At 45.7% G+C, this 8,451-nt stretch overlaps 1 protein-coding gene across 2 annotated transcripts in view; it reads right to left on the bottom strand.

The window, feature by feature from the left end:
- EHD4 (EH-domain containing 4) overlaps positions 1-8,451 on the bottom strand; it is a 75,983-nt gene that overhangs the window by 8,782 nt on the left and 58,750 nt on the right. The gene's annotated exons all lie outside the window — the stretch shown is intronic.

The following is an 8,451-nucleotide window of genomic DNA, read 5'->3' as shown; positions in this document are numbered from 1 at the left end:
CCAAAAAAAAAAAAAAAAAAAAAAAAAGATATTTTGAGAGGCAGGATGTTACAGATAAGGGCCGGGGGACAACAGATCATGGGAACTGGTGACATCTGACCTGGGTCTTGAAGAGTAGTAGGATGCGTGGGTGAGGGGAGGGATGTGATGGTCACGCAGAGGGAAGAGCATGGATCAAGGTGTGGAGGTAACAAACTGCGGGGTGTATTTGGGCAGCGTCATGGGCTGAAGTGCAGGCTTGGAAGGTGGAAAAAGTGGGCTGCATTCAGACTCCGCTCAGCAGGCTTTAGGAGTCATTGGAGGATTTAGAATGAAACTGCTAACCTAATGCTTGCACTAATGATGTTTCTGGAAGACTAGAGAGGCCAGAGTAATGCTGTGAACAATGTGCTTTTCAGGTAGACTGGTGACAGGATGGGGTTGCACAGAGTAATTCCCTCAGGACTCTGTCCAAAATACAGACCTGAGGAAGGGTGACTGACCTGGGGAAGTTCCACAGCCATAGCTCAGCTGAGCTGCTGAGTGGCAATTCTGGTGTCTGTGTAGGAAGTGACTGCAGTGGGGCCTGGGTGGAAAAGATCTTAGTTCTGGTGATTAACCAGAAGACATCAAGAAAGTTTCACCAGGGCCAGGGCCAGAAGCACCAGGAAATGAAACTGAAGGCTGGCGTCAGTGGCTCACCTACACAGAAATCTGTGTCCAGTGAACAATGAGATGAGAATTCCTTTAACCTCCCTGGGGACAGTTTAGATCCTAAGATCACTACAGGCAGCACTAAAGTTTTTTCTGCATAAGAGCAGCTGCCTGGGGCCAGGCTGGATGGCAGAAGTTCCCTCTGGGAGAGGAACCCCAGGTGCCTGAGAGGAAGCCCCAGAAACCCTGATCACCTGGGGGTGGTGCCTGGGACTGTCACCCAAGTGGCGGTGAGCCGTGCTGGGAGAGCTCTGTTCAGCCTGCACCACACCTTCCTTAACATTTCCACTCTTCTGCTGACCTCCAACCTCAGGACATTAAGAAATGTGCATTACAAAAGTTCTCTTTGTATATATTGAATCTTACAGACTAATTTAGAAGTCAAGTAAATAACTAAAACAGAAAGGATGGAAAGCAGAGCAGTGATTACAAAAACAAAATGACTATGTAGCTATGGAAAATCCTATTAAAGAAAACAGACTTCTACTATAATCTTGTGGAAGAATAGAAATTAAATAAAGGGTTGGTAAGCAGATAAATTCCACAGCTCAGCTGAGGGCCTCTGTGTATGGATACATACTGAGCACAGCCAAAAACATTTTGCTCAGATTTGAACACAAAAATAAGTTCATAAAGCCAATGCTGACATGCTCAGACCAGACAACGTTAACTTTTCCACCCATACAAAGGACATTTTAACATAAGTACTCGTTGTGCTGCCTGACGATTGCCATGGGTATAGATATGGAGAGATGATTCTAAATCTTCCTGTCACCAGCAAACTTGCTTATTTGCTTATTTTTCAAATGAAAACTAGTGCAAACTTGCTTATTTGCTTATTTTTCAAATGAAAACTACTTAAAATATTTACAAGATTCTTAGCGTTAACTAGAGACACCCACCGTTTGGAAATCCTTTATTTAGAATTCTGGGCTTTAGCTGCAGTCCTGAGGTTATGGTGAGGAAGTAGTAAGACGAGCAATTTCTTTGCCTTGGCCAGTGAATGCCTGGCTTGGTGCAGCTGGGACTGGGGGAGCACTGAAGGACTTGGAGGGGCTGCCACACTCAGTTGGGGAGAACCGGCTGTTCCCCAGCTGTGCTTGCAGCCTTTCCTTGGCCTCAGCCCTCCTGGATCCTCTGGACTGGGCCTGGGGATACCACTCTCTTTTGGGCTCAGGCCTGTCCCCGCTCTGGAGCCAGCCCCAGCTGAAGCAGGGAGCCCCACAGCTGCGCAGTCTCCCATCCACAAGGACCTTTTACTGAGGTCAGGCCTGGGGCAGCTGCCAGGTACCTGCATGGCTTCCCAGGACTCCTTCGCCACTTGCGAGTGAGGCACCTCTGAGCTGCCAGGCCTCTGCTTGGGGAGAGCTTAGTCCCTGCTCCTTGATCTGACTGACTCCCCACCCAGCCCCTGGCCCCTAGGATGAGGACCCTGAACACCCCTGGTGCCCAGGGCCTGCTTTACATAGGCTGAACTCAGGTGATATGCACCTGCCACACTTCTCCACCCATTGACTGACTGGCACCTGCTCCCTCATCTTAGACCTTGTGGCATTTACTGGCTGATGACCGAAGCTGCTGGATAATGGGCCACGCTTGGACAGTAGGTCTCCAGTGCCCTGATAAACCTGGAGGCAGATCTTGCACCAGGTGTCAACTCCCTTCTCCTCCCACCCACCTAGTGCTACCTGAGTCAAGAGCCTCAGGTGACCTGCTCATGCTGCAGGCTGCTCTTCAGCGCAACCTCTACTTCTTGGGTGTCCCACGGGCCTGTTTTGTGGGCATGTTCTGTTCTGCTGCCTCTGCACGTCCACCCCCTGCTGCCCTCCCTGGGCCATCCAAAGACAATATCCCAGTGTCAGATTCTATGCATGGGTCCTGCTTTTAAGAAGGTTATCAAGTTACAAGGGAAATTATAATCCTTAGAATCATGGATTATTGAATCTTGAAGGGACCCCCCATATCTAATTTAACTCCTGGTTCCAGGAAATTCATATGACTTCCTCAGGTTCACCCAGCTAGTTAGGAGATGTAGAGCTGGCACTGGTGTCCAACTGCCTTATTCCTGTCCTTATAGAATTAATTATTTGATGTGCATATGAATTAAAAATCTTACAGAAGCTGTTGAAAATCTAGAATTCAAAATGAACTGTGTCCTATAGAACAAGAGTTTGGAAAACTTTGATTTGAGGTTTGACTTCTGATTGTTCCTAGTTCACTGAGAAGTTTTGCAGAGGTCGCTCACCCTCCCCTCCCCCACACCAAACGCGGACGCATTAGGGCAACTAACAGTGGGAACACCCCCTGGCAACGTGGGGAGGGACTGCAGTCTTCCGGCAGGACAGTGACCTGTCATTTCCTAAAGAAATTTCACAGAGGGGACAGCTTGAACAGCTCAAACCCACAGGTTAGCTTTAAAAGCTCACTCCTGCCCTGTGTGTCAAAGACATCGCTCCAAATAAGCAAGTATCCCTGTGGAAAGATGTGGAAACAGCCTGAGACCTTTGTTATTTATAAAAAGAGGAGGAACAGGAAAGCGAAGAGTAGAGAAAGGGGAGGGGGCGGAGGAGGAGATCTGGTGTGGGAGGAGCAGGGTGGGCCCGCCACTGCCACCGCCACCAGGGCTGCTCTGAGCAGTTTGAGGCGACGTCGGATGCCTGTCCCAGCCCCAGCTTACTCATCCACAAGCTGGAAATGACAGTACTCTTCTCACAGAATTGTTATTATGAGATAAGAGACTATGTACTTGAATGCGCTTTGCCCACTAGAAAGAGGAGGATAATTGTTACTTGTTGTTATTAACTAATGGCCACTGCTAACAGCTGGAGGGGTAGGAATGCCAGAGAAGCCTCCTGGTTATTTAGTCCTTACTGAATAATTAGTAAACTCTGTCTATTTGAACATTAATGTGATGACTTTAGGTCCCAAATGTTTAATTCACAAATGAATAACACTGATCTCTGGGGACTTTATCTTAAACATTCTTACCTTGTTTAATTCATCCTTTCCCTTTATAAAATTGGAAAAGCCCCAAGTCATCTAATGGTGGTGACTGGGGGTAAATCAAATGAATCAAAATGACAAATGAGAATTTTTCTCTGGGCTAATAACTCAATGAGCAGAAAGGGATGTCCTCCCTTTAAATGTATATGTAGTTCACTATACACTCTGACACAAGTCTCATTGTTTCCAGTGACGTGTGTGTGTGTGTGTGTGTGTGTGTGTGTGTGTGTGTGTGTACAGTCATGTGTTGCTTAATGACAGGGATACATCCTGAGAAACACGTTGTTAGGCAATTTCGCCATTGTGGGAACATCATAGTGTGTACGTACACAAACCTAGATTGTATAGCCTACTACACATCTAAGCTATGTGGCATAGCCTATTATAGCTTCATCTTTGACTGAAATGTCATTATACATTACACATGACTGTAAAGATAGATATCTCCATATATATATCTATCTCCAAGACTGAGAAGCACGAAGCATGCACTCAGGAGTGTTATTGACTATAACCACCCTGGGCTTGGAGGGTAACTCCAGGCAGTGAGTGCTGGAAGCTACCAGTGCTTATGATGGCATGGAAGTGTTCACAGCATTCAGATTTGGGCAGTAGTTTGGGGTCAGGCAGGCTGGGAAGGCGTGGGTATACACAGTGCCACACTCGTCCACAGCCTTCTGGAGTCCTGCGTCTTTGTAAGCCCAGCTGGAAACTTGCATAGAGCATTTAAAACCAGGGGATTAGCACATTTTAAAAGTGGGTTTATGGTGACATAAAAAATTCAGCTAATAAACCAGAGACCCAAAAGGTGAACCCATGTTGTCATAGAGTGTGAGACCTTGACACGCAGAGAAATGCAGCTGCTTTGTTTTACTTAAGCAGGGGTTTGTTATTCTGTTCAGATCAAAACAGGCACTGGTGGCACTTGTGATACTGAACAGCCTTAAAGGTGACTTAAGGGGGCCCACAGTCATTTGACAGCAACTGTCAAAGAGACAGCTTTCCATATATGGGCTGAAGCATTGACACACACAATAGCTTGGGCTGACCACTGAGCTATTTTTAAACAACAAAAAATTTTTTTTTTGGTGGCTGGCCAGTATAGTATCCGAACCCTCGACCTTGGTGTTATCAGCACCATGCTCTCCCAGGTGACCTAAATGGCCAGGCCTGAGCTATTTTTAAAGCCCCACGGTGGACTAGACATGAAAGTGGTTATCACCACTCACTGTATGATTCTCATACACCTTAGCCTGGACCCATCTGGTGAGCTACAAAATGCCTAGCTTCTCCACAGAAGGAGTTCGACAGCGCAAATGGGCGGGAAGCCAGGCACTTTGTATGTGACTCAGAAGAGAATCTGTTTTGATGATGAAACTAAATTCTACAAAACTATAATGAATGCTGAAAATCACTGACCTCTTCTTTCTCATTTTTACTTGTTCCTTCCTCAAATGCTGCCTCATTTTTTGTTGAGTGAGGCTTTCCAAATGGGTAGGAACCTTTTCCATTCTTGGGCAACGTGTTTATGGAGAGCAGGGTATGATAACTTGTCTCATGTTCATTCTGCTCATTTATCCCATAAATAGTACTGTTTGGGATTTGTATGAGTCTAATTTCTTTAATTTGGCTATTTTAGTTATACCTGAATAAAACCAAATTATATTTTCCAAATGCTTCTTTGGCCTTTCCCAAAATAACTTACTCTAAAAAATCATGAAATCCCTGGACCAGCCAGCTGCCAAAAAAAGAACCATGAAATGAACCTTGATTGGCACCTCAGAGTGTGAGTCGTCTTGAAAGAAAGATGTCTACTGATATCATAAGACGTGATCTTTGAGGCTAACCAAAAACCCACTCTAAAGGTTTCCTGTTTCTTGGAATAGAGAGTTGTGAAAAAAATATAAACAGAAAAAGCAGGGAAATCATTAAATTTCAAGAGCTCTTTGGTAACAGTATCTATTTTTGATATTATTAAAAGTGTCATCTTTATGACACCTTGAGTTTGATTAAAATGATGATGCACTTGCTTTATATGGATGGGCCGTGAGTTCTGCTTAATTATGGTGTTCTATAAATAGACACACTTCACGACCTAACACCCCTAGGGGACATCTGAAAACTTGTCCTTTGCATGTTTTCAAAATGTCAGCTTGATAAACCTCTAAACTCTGTAGGGTTTCTGTGGATAGAGAACTTTACAGAATAAATAGAATAACAAATTAATGCAGAAAGCAAGGACATAGTAAGGAGCTATTGCAGATGCTGTCTACTCTGGATTTGAGGTGAATGCTTTCTGGACCAGGGAGTCAGACTGACTGGGATTTGAATCTATCATTTCTAACTTAAGACTGTGTAGCCCTAGGGAAATATTTCACCTCTCTCAGCTTCAGTTTCCTCGTGCGTGAAATGAGGATAATAATGCCAAACTTTGTGTAGTTACTTACAAGATCAAACAAAATAACACATGTAATACAAACTGTAGCTTCTGGAACACTGTTGGTGTGCAAAAGGAAAACTGGATCAAGAGAAAGATTAACATACCAAAATAAAGGCATTTTTAGGAAATATAAACACCCCAAAGGGAAAAACTCAGGTGACTCCTTGTCCATTTAAGCAAAACCAAGTCCCCAAATGGAACATAAAATTGCAGATGGTCTGGGCCGGCCCGTGGCGCACTCGGGAGAGTGCGGTGCTGATGACACCAAGGCCCCGGGTTCAGATCCCATATAGGGATGGCTGGTTGGCTCACTGGGTGAGCGTGGTGCTGACAACACCAAGACAAGGGTTAAGATCCCATTACCGGTCATCTTTAAAAAAAAAAAATTGCAGATGGTCTAAAGTGAATGTCATCAGTTAGTGGCTGAGGCCATTGTGCTGAGTTCTGCTTCTTATCCAGCTGAGACTCTGCTTCCTGTCTCTGCTTCTCAGCACAGTACTGCCCCATGAGCAACTGGCACTGAGAAGCTCAGGCTAGAAGTATCTGTATTTCAAACATTTTCCTTTGTGAAAAGGAACAAGCCAGATACTATTCTTAGGAAGAACCCCCCCCCCCACACACACACAAGCTTTCTTCCTATAAGTAAGCTCAGCAAGTTTGACCGCCCCCCACCCCCACAGCCATACAAGGGATTTCATTATTCACAGTGTCAGAATACACAGCAGTATTCTGTGCCTCTCTCAAGCCTAGGCCGGGCTGACCCGACCAGAGGGACTAATGCCCCAGGGTGGCAGGGAAGTTCTATGGGTTATGGTGCTTGGCATTTCCAGTGAGTTCTCTGCTCCTTATTTATTCTATTTATTTATTTATTTATTTATTTTTAAAAAAGATGACCGGCAAGGCGATCTTAACCCGTGACTTGGTGTCAGCACCACACTCTCCCAAGTGAGCCACAGGCTGGCCCCCCTTATTTATTTATATGACTGATTATAGCAGTGTCTTGAGTCACCAGGCCCTCAGCAATGATTGGTAAATCAAAAATGTCCATGGGCACTTAGAAATAGTTAAAAAAAAAATTCTTGAAATCTGAAAAGGCTATGACATGAGTTACCAGCTTTGGTTATAAAATAATGTAGATGTCATGCACACTGAAGGTTAAGTTCAGCTGCACCAGCTGGAGAAGAGAAATACCACATGCCAATGGGTCACTGAATGGACAGGAACAGACTTCCTGCCACCAAGTATTAGGCCCAGGACAAGTGTGAGGGAGAAATCATTTCAGGAGAGCTGCAAATAAGTAGATTTACAAACTAGTTAGAAAGGAAGCAGCTTGCACTGGGAAGAAAGAACACAAGCACCATTGACTGCAAGTTAGTGGGGCGATACGGGAGGAATGCGTGTGCGTGCACCAGGGCGTAAGGTGAGTAGAGGGGAAGGCAGGAGATCGAGGGACTGTGTGTGGGCAGTGGTAGCCAGCGAGGTGCTTCTATTGCCCTAGGAGGGATGCTGCTGTGTCAGCACACTGGCATGAAGACAGAGGCCGCTGAGAGGCAACTAGGAGGAGAAGTTGGAAGGCTTGTCCCCTCTCAGCTGTCACTTCAGTGACGCCCTCCTTCTCTTCTCCTGGCACTTAGTCACCCTCCTCAGAGCACTTTTGGCAGTATCCACACTTCAGTCAGCACACAGCTCATCATTCTGTAACGAGGTGGTTGGGAACCTCCCATTTCCACCAGGCCTGGGGGTGCTGAGTACGTGGACTGCATGAGGCAAAGTGGTGATGGACTCCAGAAGGCAGACCAGAAACCACTCCCCGTGAAGCAAGAGGAATGTGGGAGGGGATATGGGCTCTTTGCAGCTAGAAGGGAAGGTGAGCTGACCTCACTTCCTGACCAAGAACCAGTGGATCTGGAGATGCAGGCCTGTGGACTGGTGTTACTTGAAGTGATGAGGTCCAAAGCAGAAAGCTGGAATGAAAGCCAGGAGGCCTGATTTTAGGCCTGGCTTTGTTACAAATGGATTAGGTGACCCTGAAGAAATCACATATCCTAACCTTGTTCTTATAAAGTTAGGAAGTCAGCACAGACTTCTGGTCCCCAAAGTTGATTCTGATCATCAGAATCACCTGGGGATATTTATACCTCACACACACACGTGTGCATGAACACACATGCACATGTGGACACACATGGACACGTGTGTACAAAAAGTTAGGAAGTCAGCACAGACTTCTGGTCCCCAAAGTTGATTCTGATCATCAGAATCACCTGGGGATATTTATACCACACACACACACGTGTGCATGAACACACATGCAC

This window comes from Galeopterus variegatus, unplaced genomic scaffold (genome assembly GCF_000696425.1).
Source record: "Galeopterus variegatus unplaced genomic scaffold, G_variegatus-3.0.2 Scaffold119, whole genome shotgun sequence".
Classification (NCBI taxonomy): domain Eukaryota; kingdom Metazoa; phylum Chordata; class Mammalia; order Dermoptera; family Cynocephalidae; genus Galeopterus; species Galeopterus variegatus.
Note: the sequence above shows the minus strand (reverse complement) of the source record. Positions and strands in the feature narration are given on the sequence as shown.